The sequence below is a fragment of the Pimephales promelas genome, chromosome 2, assembly GCF_988280905.1.
Source record: "Pimephales promelas chromosome 2, fPimPro1.hap1.1, whole genome shotgun sequence".
Lineage (NCBI taxonomy): Eukaryota > Metazoa > Chordata > Actinopteri > Cypriniformes > Leuciscidae > Pimephales > Pimephales promelas.
In genome coordinates, this window is record NC_142770.1 from 29,468,418 (window position 1) to 29,477,624 (window position 9,207).

A 9,207-nucleotide genomic window follows, 5' to 3' on the forward strand; every position below is an offset into this window, starting at 1 on the left:
GAACCTCATCCCTAATCTCAGGCTTATTGAACAGAATTAGTCCATGCAGTACAATACAGCCGTTGATGCCGGGCACAAACTTTGCCATGATGTTGTTTACAAAGCTTCTAATTTTCTCAACCTTTACAGGGGTGGCATGCCTCCAGTGGCGTCTTTGATTTATAGATGAAAACACAATTTTCATCTGAGGAAACTTCACGTTAATTTCACGCAGGTCCCTCTTCATTTCTTTTACACGCAGCACGCTCTTCACACGGCCAAGATCATTCCCTCCACAATGAATGAATAAATAAAAATGTTTAAATGTTGTTGTTTGGAAATTTGCTGATGTTTAAATCAAGGGCCAGTAGTAACATTGATAGTCCATAAAACAATAATCAAAAGTCCAGCCACTCCAGTCTGATGAAGACCTTTCGACCTGGCCTACTCAATCATCCAGCCAGTCCAGGTCCAGGCCATCTCCAGGGAAGGACTTCCTTTTCACCCCGTAGTCAAACCTTAGTTCGACGCCCACACTGATGTCCTTCAGTGCCCTGACGTCCTTGTCCTCCCCATTCACACGCAACCTGCAGTGAAAGGGCTTTAGGTTGGGTGCTTTTGTGGAGTGGTTTATCCTCCTGCCAACGGTGTCTGTACCAGGGTAGCACTCGCACAGAAAGGTCTGGGCGTCGATGCAGAGATCTCTCTGTCCGGCTTTGAAGAAGAACATGTACCCGGCCTCGTCATGCTGGGCCTGCATCATCGCCCTCCCTCGTGCAGCTGGGATGACCCTGCCATGGTAGTCGCAGACAATGTCGTTCTTGGAAAAAGTCAGAGTTGCCACAACTCCTAAAATAATGAGAACACATTACATTTTTGAGTTAATGTATAAACATTACATGTAGACAAACAGTTCAGAAATGTAAATGTAGTTCTTGCTGCAGTTAATAGCTGCTAAAATGTACATTTTGCATTATTGTTTTTTTTTTCTGCCCTTACAAGACAAATGAAAGGTTTTCTTATCACAACCAATCTTGCCACCAAAGTCTTTAATGGCCATGCCCGACCAGTTCTGCCTAGACACACAGCGAAGGATGAACTTGTAATCCTTTACCGCTGCCTTCAAAGGTGGTGTCCACAGCCGTTCGATGTCCTCCGGCTTGGGACAGTTGACCTTCCATCCCTCCTGCGCAAAAAGCTGTGCCACCTTTGCAGCCGAAGGCATAAAAAACGCGGTCATCTGGAAAGCTTGATTCGACGTGCTGCTTCTTGGATGGCGGCTGACCCTCCACCGAAACAGGAAATATTGCCACGAATTCAGCAAAGCTCTTCCCAGATGGTCCAGCTCCACAGCTTGTGGCCAAGGAAGTCTCGTCCGCAGAAGTGCTTGTATAAGAGAGAAATACAAGGTTTATAATATACCAAAAATTATGAATGACAACTTGCTATTTTTGTTGTGCTAATTGTTTGTGATGAGTAATGCCATGGTTGGATGAAGAGATGTGTAATGATTCCAGCAGCAGAGCTGCATCGACGACATCCTGCGGCCGGACCGCACCAGCGCTGATGGCCAGGTAATAGTGCAGCGCCTCCTGTTGTTGCGCTGGGAGCTTTTCTGCAGCCTCCTCAACAGCCCTCCGCACACACTGGGCAGAGAAAGGAGCCAGTTTGTACCTGCAGAAACAAAAAGAAAATGTTAATTGTGATGTGACTGTGATGAGGCAAGATGCAAAAAAGTGTATCCATTCACACACATGGACCTGTGTTAGGCACTTACAATTTACGGAGCCGATTCATGTCCTGAGAGACACTGTGAACCTCCACGCCGGACGACGAGACAAAACTATTGCAGAGTTTCTCCGGCTGAATGTTCTCAGGCCTGATGCGTCTGAAGTACAGCTCCAAGCACTATGGAAAAAAGACCAATGAGTTATTACATTTAAAACAATGGTGGAGAGCAATCAACAGTTTCTACAGTAAAACGTACAGCTTCCTCCTCTTGGGCCAGAGCGATCTGCATACTCGAGGTTTTCCCCTTCTGTACACCGATCACAAACCTGTCACCCAGCTTAGTCTTGTTCACCCACTCTGCATCCAAAGGCGTTATTTACAAATGCATAAGTGTGCCAATATTAAAGCACATCCGAAGTGTAAACTCGTTACAGTAGATGAACTTACCGTCAAGGCTTCAACAGCTCTTGGACGCTGCATGTGGACAAACACCAAGAGCGTAGTAATAGCGGTAGAGCATCTGGTCCGTGTTGGAGAGCTCTCTGCCCGCCTGCAGGTCCCTCTGGATCCTGAGCACTTCCGGCTTCGCCACTCTCACAATCTTCTGGCAGTGTTTAATGCCAGGGAGCCGTCTGAACGAACCGGCTGTTTGGATTAAACATAACAGACAAGACTATTAAAGTTATCAAAAAAATAAAGTGAGAAAAGAATTTACATTTAAAAGCATTTAACGATTGCCCTTACGTTTGAGGAACATCAGACGAAGGAGCAGAAGCATCATCTTCATCACTGTCAGACTCGCGGGGCTGGTTCGTGATAAAAAAACCACGCCGTAGAAACTCCTGACCCGAGAGCGCCGATCAGGCAGGAGCACACAGATCTCGTTGTAGTCCCAGGTCCTGTTCGTCCGAATCCACCCTCTGCTTTCTGAACCTCGGCCGCTCTCTCCTCAGGCGTGCGTTTCTTCATGCAGTCTCTGGCCAGGTGAACCGCAAAGTTGTCCTGGGGTTTGTGGCACTGCAAGCAGTGCACAACGGTGCAGTCAGCAGACCTTAAAAACAAAATGACATGATATAGAATCAATTATTTAAAGAATGATCTGAAAGAATGAGACATGATTCTTTGACATGAAAAAAAGAGAGAAAAAAAACTCTTAAATATGCAGCAGAACAGGGCATTGTCCTATTACCATTTCAATGGCTTCTGCCCTCAATACAGGCCTCTGCACAGACCTGATGATGGACCATCATGAGATCGTTGACTTTATCAATGCAGGTTAAAATGAGCCATCACTTTTAGGCTATGTTTACACGGAAACGATTCTGAAGAGAAAACGCAAAAGTGGCGTTGCGTCATCACTTTTTATTCTGCGTTTAGATGAGCGTTTTGTGTGGGAAATCCGCGTGCAAATGGTGACGCAAAAGTGTGTGAAATTCAATGTAGTATGCACTTCAGGCGGCTAGGAGTGCATACTACAACACCAAGTCCACGCGCCTGCATACAAACTTCTCAGTCAAGCAGACTTTTGCGTTTTTACCCTTTACACGGGAACCCAGCAGTGGAGCGTTTTTAAGATTTCCGCTCTGGAGGGTGGTTTCACTTTTTTGCGTTTTTTAAGCCTCAAAAACGCCATTGCCGTGTAAACTAAAGGCACATCCGATAAAATATTTTTACGTTTTCACCCGCGAGCGTTCTCGTGTAAACAGGGCCTTACTGCCTGAGCTAGTGAAAAGAAACTGGTTTGTTCTAATGGTTTTACAATGGGCCATCATATTTACTGCCAGGGCTACTTAGAAAAAAATGGTTTGTTGGCTTGAGAGATGATATTAATTTAAGCCCTAAGGGAAATTATGTTTTTTAAAAAACAAAAAAGAAAGTCTCAGATATTGTTGCTAAAGTGTACTCCGTTTTATATATTTTAGTTTCAAAACCACATTTGTGTCATTAATAATTCACAACTTTAATGGGGACAGAATAATTTAAATTTTTTAAAAATTGTCCCTGTAATTTTAACTCCCTGAATGAGGTTACAGGAAATTGATTAGGCACACATTAAAAAACACTTTATAAGCTTTAAATAAACGTGCAAAACCTTGCTGTCGCATAAAAATTGACAGAAAGACATACATTTTTAACAGGAGATTCAAAGTTGAAAACCAGTAAACTGCTCTCAAATCTTCACCACGGGCTCGTTCTTCGTACGTTGCTTAAAACATCCGAGATCAAATGAGACATCTAAGATAATATCATCGTGCTAATCATGATACGGCTAATTGGGTTCTTCGAACACACCTGTTTATGATTAGTATCACTGGATTGAGTTATCTGAGATAACTGCGCGTTCTTGCGTTGGTTTAACACTAGAACGGCCACAACGGTCATTTTGACCGTGTTGAATTTTATATCTACAATAACTTTGTTGAAAAAAATAATAAAATCCTGCTGGTACCTGACTTTTCCTAAAATTGTCTATATTTTCATTTAAAATGCTTTTCATATAAATTAAAGGTTGTCTAAGCGATGTGGGGCCAAAACATTTTTTGTCACATACATCAAACGTCTCCTCACTATGGGCTAGCTGCCTGTCCCCTAAACACACTGTAAAAAAACGCGGTCTCTGTAGACACCACAGGCTCCACAAACGGCAACAAAAACAATCATGTCTTACCCGGACCACGAAACCTAACAAACAGTGTTCCAGCCAATCACTGGCAAGAAGTATTTGAGGGTGGGTCTGGGGGGTTAGTGCGCGTGCACATGAAGGGTGTGTGTGTGTGTGTGTGTGAAGGAGAGCAGCGAAGCATCAGAGGGAAGTTTGAAAAATTACCGACACACGACCAAAGAGACGTCGTTCTGAGGAACATAAAAAGAAGAAGGAGTCGGATAAATAATGTGCGAAGTTCCGAATTTACATCGATAGCAAAGCTTTTGAACGATGGCGAGAACTCCGGCGGCAGAAGGGCTTCCAGTCCGACGTTGTTCCTCTATTGCTTGACAGGTGGGTAACGTTAAATTGTTTTTTTTCTTCTAAATTGACGCTTATGTTCGCCAAACCCACACAAGGATATAATTAACTAGAACTATGCACGTTCACAATTATTTCAGGAAGCACGGAAGGGAGGGGGAGGAGATGAGATGCGGAGGAGGGAGGGTCTAGCTCCGATTTGTTTGAAAATATTCTAACGTCAACACCCAGGATCGCTTTGAGAACCTTTAAGTTACGTAAACATAAGGCAAAACAAAAAAAATGAACATATTTACCTATTTCGGCCATAGACGGTCATATTGACCGCACTGAATTTGCGGTATTTTTCGTTAAATATCCCGCGGTTGATCGTGTTCTCTCTCAACTGTCAACAGAATGGTCCGTCCGGTCACCTCTGTAGCGGTGTTTGCTATATAATAATTTCTACATTAGTTGTTGATCAGAAATAAGCAAATAAAACCGGACTACATGTTATCTATAATACTTATGTTATCTATAGGTTATATAGATAGTCTATATATATTGCTAGGCTAAAATGTCTAAAATGAATGAGTGAATGAGGAGGAACATGACTCGAACCATGGCCCTGGAGATGATTCAGAACTTGACGAGTGATGATTCAGATGCAGGGGAACAATCGGAGGTGGAAAGTGACAGCGACGTTTCCTGGGTGCAAGTTAACATTTCCTCCTCATCAGAGAGTGATTCAGAGTCAGAGTCCACATCAAGGAAAAAGAGACGCCTGCTATCATCAGACACGGCGGATCCAGATGTTCCGTTCATGTCGGATGATCCTGGTGAGCTCTGCTGCCCTGTCCTGCGCTGTTTGTTTTGCTGCACGGGCTGTTCACTAGTTCTGTTCTATTATTATTATCAGACTATTGACCTCTTCGCAAATCGTCACTATCTAACATTTTCGTCATAGTTTTTGTCATTCAAACCTAGTTTTTATTTAGTTATCGTCTTGTTTTCGTCTTTGAAAAAATGTGGTTGACGAAAATAATTTTCAGAAAATTATTCATCAATGAAATAAACACTGTTTTGAATCTAACGGTCAAAGTGGCCGTTCTAGTAGTTTTGGAATTCTGGCACTTCTAGTGTTAAAAGGGGACATGTATCGATAGCAGAACCAGTGATCAGCAACGCTGCTATTGGCTGTTCAGCATGGCCAAAGAACATGCCCAGTTTTTCTCCCAAGCAGAGCAAGAGCTTTTAATGCAAGGTTATGCCGAATTTCAGTCAAAGTGTACAAAAGCCAGGAGAGAGTGCTGGCAAAAGTAGAAGACAAATTAAATGCGTTTGTGGTGGCCATGTTAGATGTTTTAGTAACTTATTATTTATTATTTTATTTTTATTTTCATAATTACTTTGTTCATTGTAATGTCGAGTCACCACACTATAATAATGGACATGGTGAAAGTGAAGTACAAAAATATTCTACTTAATGGTAATTTTACTAGGCCTTATAGGCCTACTAGTCTCTTTTAAAAAGGCACTGTTATATAAATGATTGTCTGTTTATAAAAGCAACCAGGAAAAAGTCTGTGAAAAAAAATAATGATGCTCCTGACCCTGGCAGAAGAGCTGCCTTGGGTTGAATGTGAATTGACCTGTTGTGAAGGGCATCCCTGGGTTCAGCTCTTCCAAACCCACGTCAGGGCAGCAACACCTTCATCACTGGGAAATGAGATTTAAATTATCTTTGTACACTGTGAAATAATTTGTTGCTACATTAAATGAAGTAGACCTATAATCCAAATTGGCTGTTTTAGTCATTTCAACTGTTAAATCTTGAGTAGCCTAATAATAAATTGCTTTGTCTTGTGAAAGTAAAAACTGATAAACTTATGTTAATGTAAAAATATTTTGCCATGAGTTATCAATCACATTGCACTGGAGAGTGAAGAAAACTTCTCAGATGACTGTACCTCCTGAGGAAGTACTTTAATTGGCTTTAATTGTTTTATACTTGTGCCTATGCCTATTATTTCTGACAGGAGTCCACATGTACAGAAAGGCCTACAGAAGAGTCTGCACACAGCAGTGATACAGGAGTGGCCAGTGTAGAGTCAACTTTTCCTTTTTATTTGAGGCATGTGTGACACAAGTGACACAGGGTTAAATTCGTTCCCTACATGAGTCTTCAACAGAAAATAGAGTATTTTGAAAAAACAAAAATCAGGGGGAGAAATCGAACTTGACTAAGAAAAAATTGCACTAGAAATAGAGTTGCTTCAAAATAAACTTTGGAGTAAAATTCACTATTTCACACAGAGTACTATTGCTGACCTTGCATAATATCTTTTAAAAAGATGACTGAATAACTTTCACTCTTTTCTTTACAAAGAACTATTGAAATAAAACTCTAAGCAAATAGAGTTTTGCAAATGTGTCTTGTCTTTTATTTTAAGCTTAATTAAACTTTCTTTTTCTGATGTTGGCAGTGTTGTGTAATATGGCACATGCAATGTCACAGGCCCTGTCAGGTGCAACCCTCAGGCTTTTCAGACCCTGAAATCTTCCCTTTAGTTGGCCAAAGCTCATGTCATTGTGTGCCCTTGTCCTAGAGCTGCATTGTAACTGGTCTGGGGTTTGGGTCAGGGAAAGGGGTCATAAAACACCTGTCTCCATGCAGGATCCTGTTGTAATCACCTATATAATGGAAAAATGCAGTTCTCAGCATAAGTGTATGTAATACCGTTTAATATTTATAATTTTCCTTACCACGTTCAAATAATGTTCATAAATGTGAATCTCGTAAAATTCTTGAGTTATGGACAGATCCTGGCCATTTTGCGTTCACACTGATTTGTGATATGGAACATGGCCACACACACCATCTAAGAGATTTTACTCAGTCAACTGCCTTTTTAAAAAAAAGTGATATAATATTACTAATCTGGAATATTAAACATTGTAATAGTAATTTAAAGTTTTTATACATAACCAATATTTAGATTTAATATTTATATATAAACAATATGAATGTAAGCCAGAGGAGAACTGGCCCCCGACTGAGCCTGGGTTCTCCCAAGGTTTTTTCTCCATCCAATCTGATGGAGTTTTGGTTCCTTGCCACTGTCGCCTTGCTTTTGGCTTGCTTAGTTGGGGTTATTTAATATTTAATTTTTAACAATATTATTGATCTGTGTTGTACTACTTTCATGTTATCACTGTGAAGCTGCTTTGATACAATCTGTATTGTGAAAAGCGCTATATAAATAAATGTGACTTGACTTGACTTAATTTGGCTGCACATTTACATAAGCCCCCTTTCTGCTCACAAAATCCCTTCATTGTGTGCAGTCTACAGTAGGGGTGTGACGGTACATGTATTCGTATTAAACCATTTCGGTTCGAGGCTTCCGGTTCGGTACGCCTATAAACCGAACAATTCCTTGGACCAATTTTCCTGCCGACAAAATTCGCACTCGTGCGGCCACCACAGCACTGCGCAACATCAAATGGCAAGCGTAATGAAAGCGAATGAAACTGCGCTACTCATTATGTGCTTCACGGATCGTTTATCAGTTCAGAGCAGCAACATCTGTGCAGCGCGAGCCGATCTCCATCAAGCGACACTGTTACTACACAACACTAAGAGATCCAGTGAAGATAACATTTGAATTTGCCACTGAAGTAATAACACAGCGAGATCTAGTGAGAAGCATTCTCATTTCTCCATTATTAACCGTAGATCTCTATAAGATCAAACAGCGCTGACGTGGAAACCAGGAGAAACATTGTGCCGTGAATGCACTAGTAGCCTAATACTTTAGGTCCACAGACCAGCAACATTCACCATGGATTTAATATAGTAAGGGGCGTCGCACCAATGGGGGATGTGGGCATTTTAACACCCACACTTTTCCCGGTGAGATTGTTCAACACCAGCACTTTTTCCTGCAGTTTTTCCACAGTTTTGCACAAACGCATTACTACAGTCGCTCCTCCGTTTCTCTGGCGTTCTGTGTGTGCGCTCGCTGCGGCTGCCTCCTCTCAAACATGACACTAGGTGTTTCTCAATGTCAAGGATACTTCCTTGGCAGGACGGGTCCTTCCAAGTCATTTCCTTCAGAGGCTAGGCAAGGGTCCTCTTTAGCATTCGGAGAACACGTAAATGGAACAGGCTAGCAAGTGCACGTCATTGCGTCATTACATCAGTGAAAGGTACGCTTCGGCGCTGCAAAAATCATTGAGCTGGTGTACTGCATTGTGTAAAATACACTTGACAGTCCTTATTTTGTCTTGTCAGTCCTCATAGAAATAAATAAATAAAGGGATAATGTATAACCAGGCGGTTTAGTGAATACAACCCCGCAAACTCTAAAGCAGAGGGGTCTTGATCAGCCGGTTGTATTCGCTGTAACAACCGCCTCGCTATACATTTTCCCACTTATAACATGGCTACCTACCAAATAAATCAATAATTTGACACAAAATATTGATTTAAAAAGGAGTTTATTCATTCAAAAACGATTATATTACCGGAGTTAACAGAACTACCTCCA

At 41.6% G+C, this 9,207-nt stretch overlaps 1 pseudogene; it reads right to left on the bottom strand.

The window, feature by feature from the left end:
* Positions 1–427: 427 nt before the first annotated feature.
* LOC148997135 (uncharacterized) lies at positions 428–8,632 on the bottom strand (annotated as a pseudogene).
* Positions 8,633–9,207: the final 575 nt, after the last annotated feature.